The sequence below is a fragment of the Colias philodice genome, chromosome 12 (genome assembly GCF_061535455.1).
Source record: "Colias philodice isolate Cphi_HAF_F1 chromosome 12, ilColPhil1 Martin Lab GWU primary, whole genome shotgun sequence".
Classification (NCBI taxonomy): domain Eukaryota; kingdom Metazoa; phylum Arthropoda; class Insecta; order Lepidoptera; family Pieridae; genus Colias; species Colias philodice.
In genome coordinates this window covers 8,293,375-8,308,034 of record NC_143097.1, presented here as the reverse complement: position 1 = coordinate 8,308,034, position 14,660 = coordinate 8,293,375, and the positions used below count along the sequence as shown (strand labels likewise).

Genomic DNA, 14,660 nt, shown 5'->3' with positions numbered 1-14,660 from the left:
CCATCTAGTGAAGAGGCAATTATAAGTACTTCAAAATAATAATCAAAACACAATCTCATATTTGAATCGACAATTCAATTAAAATGTAAACATTCGCGTTTATCAACATTACATTCTTATCTACGAAAAAGGACTCTACTTAAAATGTGATAGGTACCTACTGTATCTTTAAGCAAACAAACAATATGAGTTTTAAGGTCTTGTACCTACAACGATGAATCAATATTAATATTACCAATATTGTAAATAGGTATTTTGAAAAATAGTGAATGACTATTTTAATGTAACTCATGATTTCATATCTGATGAATCTGCGAAAAACGGAAGCATTGTTAGACAAGAAAGTAAGATTAACTGAAGACAATAAAAATCTTCGCCTTTCTCTAGAAATTTGCTTCTAATTAGACTTACATTCATCAGTTGAAATTTTTACAATTCACTAGGAAAAAAATACGTAGGTACATCACTATGCGTTATATTTTGATATGTATTATCTCGTTGCAGTAAACATTAGACTTTTGGGGTCATGTCACTACATGTTCCAACTTGTCAATGAACAATTGTGTACAAATTACAATAACTGCTTAGTTTTTAATTTACAAAGCCACGTTATTTAAAACTATATTCATATAAATAACTCAATAGCATGAATGAATGAGCGTCTCTAAATAAATTCTCCCCCAAATCCATCCATTGTAGCTGCGAACGATTCGAAATTGGTAACCCCTCAAATTGTAGGTATTTGCTATCCCGCTTCCCCATACGGTTCGTACCACCCTTCTTTCACATTGTGGGATAATTAAATATTTATGTCATCACAAACGGCACAGCAACCTACAGTTATAAATAACCTTTAATTACTGTATATGCCGTATTATTACGTTATTGTTCAAACAGCAATTACCTCAATTTTTGATCGCTATACCGAGATAACATTACAATACATAATCTTTGTTTTCCTACTTTCATAATTAAGATAATTAGCAACACCGCTTTTCTTTTTCAATAATTATTACCCACTTAACATTACATACCTGTTCAATAAAGATTTTAATGTGTCAATGACATCCCGTTGATAGAAACAAACATAGATATAAACACAAACTTAGTTGACTAATTGATACACAACAAAACCGTATAACTGTCCAATGATAAAAGACGTCACCACGGTAATGGAAATCACTAACACAAGCACTTATTTAAACAGCACAAAAGGAGAATACTTTGTTGGAAGTCATATAACACTTCATTATGAAATGGGAAGATAAAGCTCGAACACGAAAAAAGCTTATGTTCGGAGACAGCGACGTGCGGCCCCCACGGCAGTTGAACGGAGACTGCATCAATGTGGCATCAATTGAGGGCTACTTGGGGGACGGCGGGGGGATCTCAGTGGGGGCGCGCGAGTCGAGCACCAGCTTGGAGGCGTCGAGCCAGCCTTGTCTGATATGATAACGCATGTATACAAAGCTGACGATGACATCGTTACATATACGGGTAACGACAAGACCCTTATTCCAAATCACGTTTTTTCTATACCAATATTGAGGGGCAAATAGTCTGATGAATATAATGCTTGTACACTAAGTTTTAAGCAACCAGGTGAATTTGATTTTTGATGTGAATTATTTGTAATCATATCTGTAATATCTGAAAGTCCTTTTTCTTCCATAAGAGATTATAAACCAGATTCTAAGTTCTACTGTAACTCGTGCCAAAGTAAACAAAAGATTGGTTTTGTTACGCTTTACCGTTTACGTAATTAAGAACCATATGGTTCTCTTATAGTCGGATGTTGTCAAAACATTTTAAAAATTATGTACGGTAGGCTATATACAAAATTATCTGTATCAATCAAAATCTCGTGAATTTGGTCCAAACACTAAAATAAAATAATATGTAGGTACTAGGTACTTACCTGAATTGTGGTATCTTTGACCAAAGTAATAAAACAAGTAAATGGGATGTAATTGATGCATTAATACAAGAAAATCATAGTTCACAGCATTTCAGAACAAAACTACCACTAAAAAGAGACACTAGCGACCTACAATAGCTTAGTCATAAGAAACGAGCAAACGGCTCACTTACTGAATATCCCGTTTCGTTGAATGCACTGTCGCTGATTCATAATCCGCATCGTAAAATTTAAGCGGCCAGTGAGCTGGCAAATTAGTTTAGCCTATATAACACGACAAAAAATTCAAACACGAAACATCGCGTACATATTCTCTCCAATTATTTAATTATGACCAAACTATTTCAATGACGACGAAAACGATTCAACATCTAAATTAAATGATACTTAATTAGGAAATATTTAAGGGACACGGGCATAAATCATTCGGCGATATTGACTCAGGGCCATTAAGGATCGCCCGTTAGTTAGAAGTTAGAACATCAGACGCAGATGGAATGGAACCGAAACGGCAATAAATTACTCCCAGTCACATCTTGGAGCATAGAGAAATAAACACGTTCTGTTTTTATTTCTGATCGTATTTCGGATGCGAACAAAAATAATATCGTTTAGAAAATTGATAATAACAAGCAGTACACCATGCTGTGCGGACTTAAGCAACCCCGACACCGACAAAGTGAAGCAATAAAAATATACGAGGGCTGCGGGTACCACAAACGTGCCGATCTTTTCGTCCGAATTTGTTTTTGGTGACACTCGGTAAGCAAACATAAAATAAATTTAGTATCCATCGGCGTGTGCGGTATTTGTTCTTGACATGTTTGAACACTTCAATATAAAATTGTACAGATTTCTGAATCTTTCCATACAGCTTAAACGTCAAAATTGAATCCATACAAATATAAATTAAGAATATTTTTCATTGATTCCAATATCCTGTCTTATCCTAGTTGACTATTACTTTCGTTCGTATTTGACAATATACATTAATCCTTGCTGCACTGTAAGCATACTAGGATAATAACGTGTGAAATGGAGACATTAAGTCTACCATTAAATATAATGCCGGTACCTGCATGCATCTAACACACAATAAACCAATAAAAGTGTCGGTTCTTAATAATGTTTAATACCACCGTTTACACCGTTATAAAGACAGCACGTGCCGAATGTGTCCCCCACGTTAGCAGGGTTGCATTCTGAAGCCATGCCAGCAGATGTGGGCAAGACATTTAAGTAAGCGCATAACGCAACTGCCATCGAGCTTCTTATACACCATATGGCATAATTACTTTTACCATATTAGGCTTCTGCTCTAAAAAACTTTCCCTTGAATATGAAAAATTTAGTGCAGTTTAGATACAGAACAATCCAGGATAAACAACACTATAAAAATTTGTATAGTAGACGATACGATGACGATATTTCTTGTAAAGGCATCTTTATCATCCAGACTCTTGAAAACTACAAATTTCAAACCCACACCTTTTGAGGCTATACATTATTCACTACACTACCAAGTCGTGACAGTAAGTTTATGATCATATATACGAGTACTATTAAAAATAAAACAGTTGGTTTTGCTTTTACAAGAATAAATCATGATTAAGGTAACGCAACCAGCAATTGAAAAATTACTTTTGACGTAAATTCTAAGTTAGCAACACGCGAGCAATTTTATCGTGCGCCTAAATAACTCAGATATTATTAGGCTAAATCTAAAATTCTTTAATACATTTTGATTTGAATGTCTAGGTTTCTTCTGGGTCGTCATTAAAACTACCAGATGCAGTTTTCGTCTATTAAGTAAAGTTGAAGACTAACTAGAAAGTTGATTTGGTTATGCCCCAAACTGACTCATTTAAAGCACAAATAACCATTGCTAAAGATTCCACATTAAAGTACTGTAAGAAATATACTTACTGTACATATAACTCAATTCTTCCTTAATCCATACTAATATTATAAATGCGAAAGTAACTCTGTCTGTCTGTCTGTTACTCAATCACGCCTTAACTACTGAACCAATTTGCATGAAATTTGGTATAGAGATATTTTGATGCCCGAGAAAGGACATAGGATAGGTTTTGTCCCAGAAATCCCACGAGAACGGGAACTATGCGGGTTTTTCTTTGACTGCGCGGGCGAAGCCGCGGGCGGAAAGCTAGTGTAAAATATTTAATTTTTACCCAATTCTTGCCCATTACCCCAGTCTTTTTGAACTTTACGTTATCTTGTTACATTAGATGATAACATAAAAACCCGCACAATATCAATGTTAATTAGTGTTTCATGTTATCTCTATTTTCTAAACATATCGAACCAGTTTAAACGATAAAGAAGATAAAAATAAAAATAAATCTTTCATCCATAGCAAGAAATATAATCGTTACTTTTATTCTGATAGGCCCAAATAGATAAAATATATGGAGTTACTTCGACAAGACCCGTTTAGATCGGCGTTTTTAATCTTAACTTGATAATTTTCCGTAACACTTTTTTCTAACTCTAAGTAATTACTGATTCCACGCTATTAAATTACACTCGAAAAATTACGTGCCGAAACCTATTGAAAAACTTAGGCCAATGCAATGGTCACGTAGTATTATTTATGTTGGAAGTAAGTTTATTTTAAAATTGAACAATTACATTGTGTTAAACTGTGAAAAAATGTATTAATTAATTAAATATAATCTCGTCTGAAATCTGAATCCTACAATTTAAATAGCAAATAACACATAATACATTATTAAAATATAAGCATAAATTAACTTATTATGATGCTTTAGATTGCAGAAGATACTCGTCTTCAAAGTTAATCCTACACTGGAACTATACTGGTTTTATTATTTCATTCTAAAAAGTTCCGAAAAGCCTTTTGAAGACTTCCTTACTATCTATTGAATGGATTAGTTTAATATTTGGAAGATATTAGCAAAATAAGATCCCATATAATCGACTATGCATCGGCAAGCTAGTTCAACGGTCTGGAAGTTTAAGGGGTTAAAATATTATTAAGATGTCTAGACGATTTATTAGTCTAGCTGGTGTTGACATATAATTTCTAGTTACCTATTGATGCTGGGTATTTATAGTTCCAAAAAAAGATTATGATTTATATTTTAATACTTCTGAAATTCAACATCAACAAGCTATGGCCCCAACCACTAGTTTTATAAGGCGTGTACAAACTTCGCCTACTTTTGTAATGAAAAGTTATTGTTGTTCATCATCGTGACCCAGAAATGTAGGTTATAAATTTGGTCGATAATTGAATATGCTTAGAATAACATGGAACAAATCGTCGATCGAAGTAAAACATGAATAACACGATATTTAACTTCACTTTAATTTTCCTCTCGACGAGACAGTTAGTCTATATAGTAGAGAATCGGTAGAGATTCAGACCGATGAGATGAAAAGTGGTGAACGGTACTTTATTAAATGAAGATTAGATAATTTCCTTCGTCTGAGATTGCGTTCGATATCGGCCACCCCCCTATAAATTACCGAGTAATCTCAGTCGGTAATTACTAAATCTTGTTGTAATCGCAGGAACGTCAAAATGAGTAGAGCTTAACCTCTTTCAACAAAGACTTCAGATTTATTAAGTTAATCATTTCAAACTTAAAGGATTTTCAGATCTTAAACCGTGTTTCATCAAAAATGATTAATTCAAGAATTGAAAGACACACCCAACCATAATTCTTTATAGGTGATAAAGCGTCACATCAGCAAAGATATTAAAAAATTATAAATGGAACGGACGCGACCTAAATTTTGCCACACGTGAACGACTATTTCCAGACAACAGTAAGGTATGTCAGGTAGCTTTCAAAATAACACCTCTGAAACGCGTGCACATTATCTTGGATTCACATTCACATGTGCATTAACGTTTTGGGAAAGAGCATGCGTCTATTTACAGTGTACGCAAGTAGCTGTTTATACTTATACTTTACCATATCTGCCGTACTCGCATAGCGACACTCTTTCACTTTTATCAACGTTGGAAAAAGTATTTGATAAATGTTATGAACGATGTGAATCTGTACGCAAACAACTTGACTTCCCTGCATCAGAACCAACTTTCATTTTCACGAGATATTGACAAAAAAATCAATGGATAGCCATTGATTTGCGGCGGTGAAAAAATGCCATAATTGGACATTCATTCAACAATGGCTGCAGATACAGGATTGCAGACGCGATGCAAATAACAAAAATCAATACGTCGAGCGAACGCTGTGGCCAAACTCGCACAAAATTAACCATCCTCACATTTTTAGCGCACGGTGTTGATGAATGTTTATATATTCAGAAAAAACGAAACACAAAAGACGGAAAATCGCAATACAACAAAGAGCCTGTATGGGATACACAATGCGATTTACAAACACAAACTGCGATGCAGACAGAATTCTCAGACGGTCTCTCAGACCAAATAGACAATAGATCATCTGACATCCGTTAAGGGACGTTGACAGGTTAATAACTAACTGCAGCCTAGACAGTTACAAACTTTGCATTTGATAAAACCTGCCTCATTGTCATATGGCACCATAGCAGTCTATTGTGTGATAGCTATACGAAGCCCCTAAGTGAGTGGTTGAGAGTCTACGTCTCCAAGCTGGCACTCGAGTGAACCCTGTTGACCTAGTGTATGGCAGTGAGGGCAAAAACTCCACACCTGTTTTATATTATGTCGTATAACATTATAACATGATCAGTCGCTATGCATATGCGACGTGATTTATGTATTACGTTTCAATATTACTAATTAAATTTCAAGGAACATTATTTCTTTGATTAGGTGGACCTGTTTCATATAATATTGATTACATTGCAGCGTTATTATTCGGTCTTGAACGGTAGATTCAACCACCATATATATCCATTGAAACGTCGTAATGCGTAACAGCTTTAAAAGTGCCATTGCATCAGTCACAACAAACAACCCCGTCTAGACTAGGCACTAGAAATTTATGCAGAAACTTTATCAGTGAGTGAGACAAAGACTGTAAGGGACAACGTTGCTCATTAACGTTACAAACCCTTAAGTATGAGAATGGCACGTTTTTTAAAGTATTATACGGAAACTTTAACTTTAATTGACGTTTTTCTTTCTTAGGTATTGTATTCATGTCTTCGAAAAAGTAGATCTTTCACGTTTACTGAACTTTCTAATTTAAAAGCACTCGAAATACAACAACAGATAATTAATTAAACTTTATAGTTAACCTGTCTAGAACTAGATGGAAATAAACTTTTCCATATTGTTATAAACTTATAGTAAATTTTAAGGGACAGTTAAAAAGAGACAAATAATTTAATTTAAAGTTACAAAATCTTTGTATAAAAATATCAAATGATTAATGAACTGAATTGAGTGAAATGCTCATTTCGCTGCTAATTAATCCAGGGTGACTGAATGAGCGTCCATAATAGATCAGTTACAAATTCGTCGCTCGTCACAATTCCGTTTAGCTGGTTTGCAATGTAAATGCATATGAAATTTACATAGTTAATACACAAATTCATTTCATATTTCCAGATTAACTATCCTGAAAATAAATTAAATCAAAACGGTTGTATAAAATTTAAGTTCTAGCGCGTAGCTTCGTGTGTATATTAACCTATGTTAATAAACCCGAGCATATTCAGGAAAACTACCGCGATATAAACAGAAAGGATTATAAGTATGTAATCGAGTTTTACTTGCGAGTTGCGGTACGACCGGAGTCAAGACAAAGTGCGGCGTCACGGAGTAAATACGCAAATAGTGCACTCCGTTCGTGTTGGCAAAGATTTCAATGGACTGGAAAACTTCAGGTGCCTCGGAAACGGTATTTAGGGCAATGGATGTAGCCTTGATAGGTTACACGTACCCACACGATATAAAAGCACTTTAATAGATACTCGCAACGGTCGTTAATTAAGAGAATCTTTGCAGTGACGTCACAATTATTAGCACGCTCTACTTTACGCCAGCGTATATGACGGCATAGAAAGAAATTCTCGTCCCGCAAGTTTAAAATATATGGATTTGGTTTAGCAATCACCTCGACAAAATAATGAATAAAAATTCAAAGAACATTTGCAATGTAATTCATATAACGGGTGTGTTTCTTAAGTGTAAAACAGATTTATTATACCCCGTAGCTTATTTTCTCTCACATATTATTTCCTTTTTCTATGTACAGTTTAGACTTATTCAGAATTGCTTTCACTCACCAGTTTAGTTTATCTTATCGAGTCAACGACATTGCATTTATTAGGACCAAAATGGAACATTGTGATGTTCATCACCATATTTGGTATCTTGTATAATCTCTGATCTCATACCCTGTTTCGGTTACTTACGAGAAACGTATTATAATCTCAATAATCTCAATGTAAACGATATTTTTAATTAAGAAATCTATATTGTAACATTCGAACACGCAATTGGTGCTATTGTCGTCATAATCTACACATTTTGTAAGAATTTCGCCAGCCACTACCTATATATTGTTTTTGTTACGATTTTACTTCGTCCTTTTGTTATTTATGTAGCAATTTCATAAAGGCTTCTTTGTACAAACACCCCAAACAACGATAAACTAATCAGCACAAAGGCTCATTTATTATCATTCTGAAATAAACAAAAATCAAATAGAAAGGGATCGGGGAACATCTTACGACGCCAACGCAATGCGTGGGTCGGGTTACCACACGGCTTATTATAATTTGTAATGACAAGGTATACTTCCTTAGATGTGAGTCAACATCCTTCGTATATCTTATTCTAAAACCCAGTGGTATAGGAATGGAACTTTATAGTCAACAAGTATGGTAAATAATTCTCATCGTCGTGACTATTTTCATTTAAAATTGCACGCTAAAAATAAATTGAAAAGCGTAGAATTATTACAAAGTGTGCAATACTTGCGGTATGCATGGACCATGACTGATAAATATTCATTAATTAACTAAACGGGTGAGTTTTCTAAAGCTGAATAGTTGCGAATGCCTAACCCAGGTTAACAAGGTTGCTGGAATTGCAGATAACTGACGTTTTGCTATGTAACCTTTAGTTAGGCTTTGCTTCGGGCTTTTTTTAGATGTTACCTCGTTCATTGCTCCAGTTCTGTCTCCGAGTAACGATTTTCGTTTACGGCTTCTGCTTCTGATTGGACTCAGCTAAATGCATAATAGATGAGGACTATAATAAGACCGCTCAGCTTCCGGCTATTGTGTTTATATTTTTGGTAATTTTACACAGCGACCGATTTTAATGTTTCGCTTTGAATGGAAGTCCTTTTGTAAGGTTTAAAAATACTCCTTGTTGACATTTTGTAGCCCTATGGCATTGTCTGTGATGAACTTTTTGATGCGATTTCTAATAATAAAATTGATGATTTTTAAAAAGTATTAGAATTTGTTAAATTTACACAGAGTTCGTATAGAAGACAGACATCAGTTAAATGGAACTGAAGGTAACCAGAATAATGTTGAACAACTCTACGTCTCAAGAAAGGAGGCGTACTAAATTGGTTGTAATTTGATAAATGCTTCGTCTACATACTTAACATAATTCTATAATATTGTGTACAGCATGAATCCTGTGTTAAAATCAATCATTTTTAAATCTATACTAATATTATTAAGCTGAAGCGTTTGTATGTTTTTTTGTTTGAACGCGCTAATCTCGGGAACTACTGGTCCGATTTAAAAAAATTCTTTCGGTGTTAGATAGCCCATTTATCGAGGAAGGTTATAGGCTATATATCATCGCGCTATGACCAACAGGGGTGGAGCCACGGGGGTGAAACCGCGCAGAGCACCTAGTTGATTAAAATTTACTGAATAATTATGATGGAATTGGTATCGTTCATTATCTTACTTCTTACTATCTAAGAATTCTTACATATCACCGTTGTAAACAGTAGATAAACCGTAAATAAACGAAAAAGCTGACGATATCAACTTCATTACCTACAATAAAGTAAATGCTATCCAACATATCCACCTAAATATAACGGCAAAGCAATTAAGCAATTCGAAACGTGAAATATTAGATTTGATGCGAATTTAAGACAAATTAACGCACGTTTTCACTGAATCACAGTGCTTTAATTAGAACCGGAATAGCTGTACCGTTCAGTTCTGACACCTCTAGATGTAACCGAATGCACAGTTCCACGAATCGGTCGATTCAAGTCCGATGCCGGTCGAATTGCTTATTTTATGCGACACCTCAGTGTATCGACAATGCTAAGAATAGCTTTGCCGGTGTTTTATGGTAGTACTGGTACCACATTATGTAAGGTTAGTTCATTTATTACAGTAAAAATTATCACATTAAATATCTCATACAGATCTGTGTGTACCTACATAGCTGTAGATACACACAGACACGTTATGGAACTAAACTCAATAAATTTTAATTAATTAACAACTTACTTAGTTTGGGACCCACTGTCGTATATTAATTGTAAAACATAAAATGGACAAATAAATTTATTTCATTTCATTTCACTTAATTTTACTAATCCGAAGAAATTAAAATAATATTTCCAAGAAAAAAACCTCGAAGAGAAACAATTACTTAAATAAATTGAAAGGAAAAGAAAAATCAAGAAAATTCCGACACAAAATATTATAACTAAGTAATCTCTTGTCGTCGTTCGGATTATAGACCGGGAGATACTGACACAAAATTTCGAGTCATTTGTAACAGGATGGCGGTTCTACAGGGTTCTTAGTACGCAGTGACAAAAAGAAAAATGATGGTGTGAACGCTGGTACCGGCGGCTTAGTCGCGTGGGCGTTAGTCGAACTCGTCGGAAAATAGCGAAAGTCAAACGATTTGTAACAGTATGGCACTTATTTTTCCTGTAAGTTTGAGGATCGACGAATATAAATACAAAATTTCAAAGATCTAGGTGTTGGAAATCTTCACTTATATAAATTAATAATAAATTTATTTTTCAAGTATGACAGCACTTTTTCCCCCTACTAGAAGTATGGCAAATATAATAATGGTCACATTTTATCAAATACTCTCCAAAAAGCCAAATGCAATACTGGTACAAAAAGATAGGCGAAATAAAAAAAATGTGCAGATTTTCGGCGGTATGGCGACCATTTGGAATCGTCCGAAAAGTATGGCATGGCGATTTTCGTAAATGGCTGCACGACGATGGTTACCTGTGCAAAAGTTAGCTTGGTACAAATGGTTGAATAATTGTTTTTTTTAAATCAACACATTCGCGTCGGTATGGCGGGCTGTAAGTCATACCGGAAAAGTATGGCATGACACTACCGCCTACTTCTTTTTTATGGGCTATCGGTAAATTCTAAAATTTTTGTGTTACAAATCGTTTGACTTTCGCTATTTTTCCGACGAGTTCGACTAACGCCCACGCGACTAACCCACCGGTACCAGCGTTCACACCATCATTTTTCTTTTTGTCATTGCGTACTAAGACCCCTGCAGAACCGCCATCCTGTTACAAATGACTCGAAATTTTGTGTCAGTATCTCCCGGTCTATTAGCTTCGATTTTTAAAAATATTATGGCGAAAATAACCTAATAATATTCTTGTGCATTTATTTACACTTACAATTTTCCTAAGTAGGTACGAGTAGTACCTTTATTTTATTATAGTGTTAGAGATAAGTCTAGAGTGGACGTTCCAATATATTTCTATAGCTTATCCTCGGACATAAACTAAAATTTATATTAGCAATAGTAAATATCGCACGTCCGGAATCGATGCAAATGTTATGGTCTCTCGTCACGCATAATTCACTGATCTTTAAAGCCGTGGTATATCGGCTAATGCGGCAGAAACATGCAGTCCAATCATACATAGTATAAACGATACCCAGTGATACACATCTCTCGTTCTTTGTGTTCATTTTTTATTGGCAACTTGTAACTGCTCTGAATTCATCGAATATTTATATATGTATTTAGATTAATTAACGCTGAACCTCTTATCTATACTAATATTATAAAGCTGAATAGTTTGTTTGTTTGAACGCGCTAATCTCGGGAACTACTGGTCCGATTTGAGAAAAACTTTCGGTGTTAGATAGCCCATTTATCAAGGAAGGTTATAGGGTAAGGGTATATATCATCACGCTACGACTAACAGGAGTGGAGCCACGGGGGTGAAACCGCGCGGAGCAGCTAGTATTCAGGATAAAATAGTTTTCTTCTATATTTATGAAACCCTCGGCTACTTATTACAATATTGCAAATTTTCAGAGATAAACCAAACGATAATTTATAATAATAATTAATATACAGATTAACGGATTATAGGTACATGATAAAAATGATATTTATTATGATAAGTATGGATTACGAAGAAAAAGGTGACATAATGTTTGCTTTTCCAATGAATTGTTGCAAATCCATTTTGTTGATTGCAAACAGTGTTTGAGTAAAAATATTCACAATACTTTTGCCCTACTTTCATCGCATCGCCTACCAGTTTCGTTGGTTCGGATCACAGATATCTATTTGCCCCGTAGGCAACGCGTCCGACATAGGGATATTTGAGGAAAAATTGATTTTTCTATTTCTGCATCACCGTTTTCCGTAACATAGCTGTATCGAAGTAAAAATTGTTGAAACATAGTTCCTTTGTGAGAGCACCTCTATAGTTTACTGCTGAATTTTGAATTGGGAAATATAAACTCTTGTTAAGAATAGTTAGAATAGCAGTACTATGTGGTACTATCCTCATTTGGTACTTAGTAATGTCGGAAATTTTAATGATCATGCACACATTGTTATAGGATATACAGGGTGTCCGCCGGCAGATTTTAGAGCTAGCGCGCACCACGACTTTATGCAGCGTGATTATTTTAACGCAGAAATACAACGTATGAGTTACTATGACAATGCGCGCACATGCGATTAAATAATCGCAGCGATTTTAAAATTGTGATTTGTCACATTTTGCTGCGACTGCTCGCGACGCGATTTTCGCGAAAATGAAATGCAGAATATGAAATTGTATGGTACCGCGCGCACTGCAATAATAAAATCGCACACTCGGGCCCAGCCGGCACTTCACTTGTGTTTCGTCTGTCCAACAGTAAACATCGTAGTGGTATAGGTACTGTTTGGTAAACATAAACTCAGTAATCTGTCAAAAGTTTGAATTAATTTATTTATTTATTTAACACTTTATTGTGCAAGAAACAAAATATACATAAATCTTACAATAATAAAAAATAATAAAAAAGCACAAAGGGCAGCCTTTTGGCGGAATTTTCATTCTATAATAGCCAAAGAATTTTTTGGGATACATCCATATCAGAAATACAATGAATATGGATATCCATACATGGAAGTTCATTGTATTTCTGATAAAAGAAACCTTGGACAATTCTATCTGCTGTAAAAGGATGAGTCCAATATTGACGAATTTTCTTTTTTTTTTTCTTCTTATCCTCCGAAGTAGTAAATAAAGACAAGCAACTTGTACGAAATCCATGATGAAAGTGAGTAATAATCACTATTAAATTATCGCTGTGCGCGCACCGTACTCTCTGCGATTTTCTACAGCGCGATTTTGAAATCGTGTCGCAAAAATAAAAATCGTGGTGCGTGCTTGGCCTTACACTTTGAATTGTGTTTACGGCGACTAATAATGCGGAAGGTAATATCCCTAGATATCATTCGATGCGCCAGAGTTGCGGATTATTTAGTAGCCATAAGTCAGTGGACAGGAGCACACCGCGCTTTTGCGGTTGAGGCGTATTTCGCGAACAATAATTCGACCAATGTGGCGAGGCGTCCTTTTTGTTCAGGCTATGAAATCCGACGACTAAACGATGGGCCATCAAAACAATTAATATGGTCGTGGGTACAGATGTTTAGAGGTTCTGGCTCACTTAAAAATGAGCTTCGGCCTGGACCTTCAACGTCTGCTACTACGCCTGAAAACGTAGAACACGTGAGAAGAGAAATTTTACGTAATCCGCGTAAGTCTATTCGGAAGATTGCTGAACGTTACTGCGCAATGCTAGACAACTTTTTTTATACCGGAGCTGCATCGTCATGTTAGTGACAATAATAGGACCAATTTTCAGCAGGATGGGGCCACGGCACACACTGCTAGGGACTCAATAGCAAAAGTGAGAGAACTTTTTCCCGGAAAATTAATAAGTCGCTTTGGCGACATAGCCTGGCCCCCTAGATCACCAGATCTGACACCTTGCGACTTTTTCCTATGGGGATATTTAGAGTCTCGCGTATACAGCAATTCACCATCAACAATACCGGCCCTCCAAGAAAATATACGACGCGAGGTTGCGGCGATCAATCCGGAACTTTGTAAGCGAGTTTTCGCCAACATGAAGGAAAGGTTACAAGAATGTTTGCAGCTAGAAGGACGCCATTTGAGTGGAGTGCTTTTTAAAAAATAAAATCCGCATTATTCTTCTGTAAGATAATTAATAAATGACTTTGATAGTATTCATGGTTCATTTTATTTTATTTTTTAAAGTGTAAAATCTGCCGGCGGACACCCTTTATTATGTACATATAAGAAGGTCATCTTGGCGCCTATTTCGGCGCCTGCCTGTCGCCTCTGAGAAGGAATGTCTGTATGATAGAGGCATCGTCTGAATTTCTAGGCTAGCCTAGACTTATTGTCATACCTACCCTACTTTCGCTAATATCCGATTCATATAAAAACTGCTAGTTAAGTGTATGCTATGTAATACAGGATGT

General features: G+C 35.4%; 1 protein-coding gene and 1 long non-coding RNA gene across 2 annotated transcripts in view; both read right to left on the bottom strand.

The window, feature by feature from the left end:
• The window catches only part of Src64B (Tyrosine-protein kinase Src64B), a 41,433-nt gene extending 40,092 nt beyond the window's left edge, over window positions 1-1,341 (bottom strand). The window contains exon 1 of the mRNA XM_089701865.1: window positions 1,035-1,341. The gene's annotated coding sequence lies outside the window, so the exon portion shown is untranslated. The remainder of the gene's footprint in view (window positions 1-1,034) is intronic.
• Window positions 1-14,660, bottom strand: part of LOC149484186 (uncharacterized) — a 64,753-nt gene that overhangs the window by 48,114 nt on the left and 1,979 nt on the right. The window lies entirely within an intron of this gene.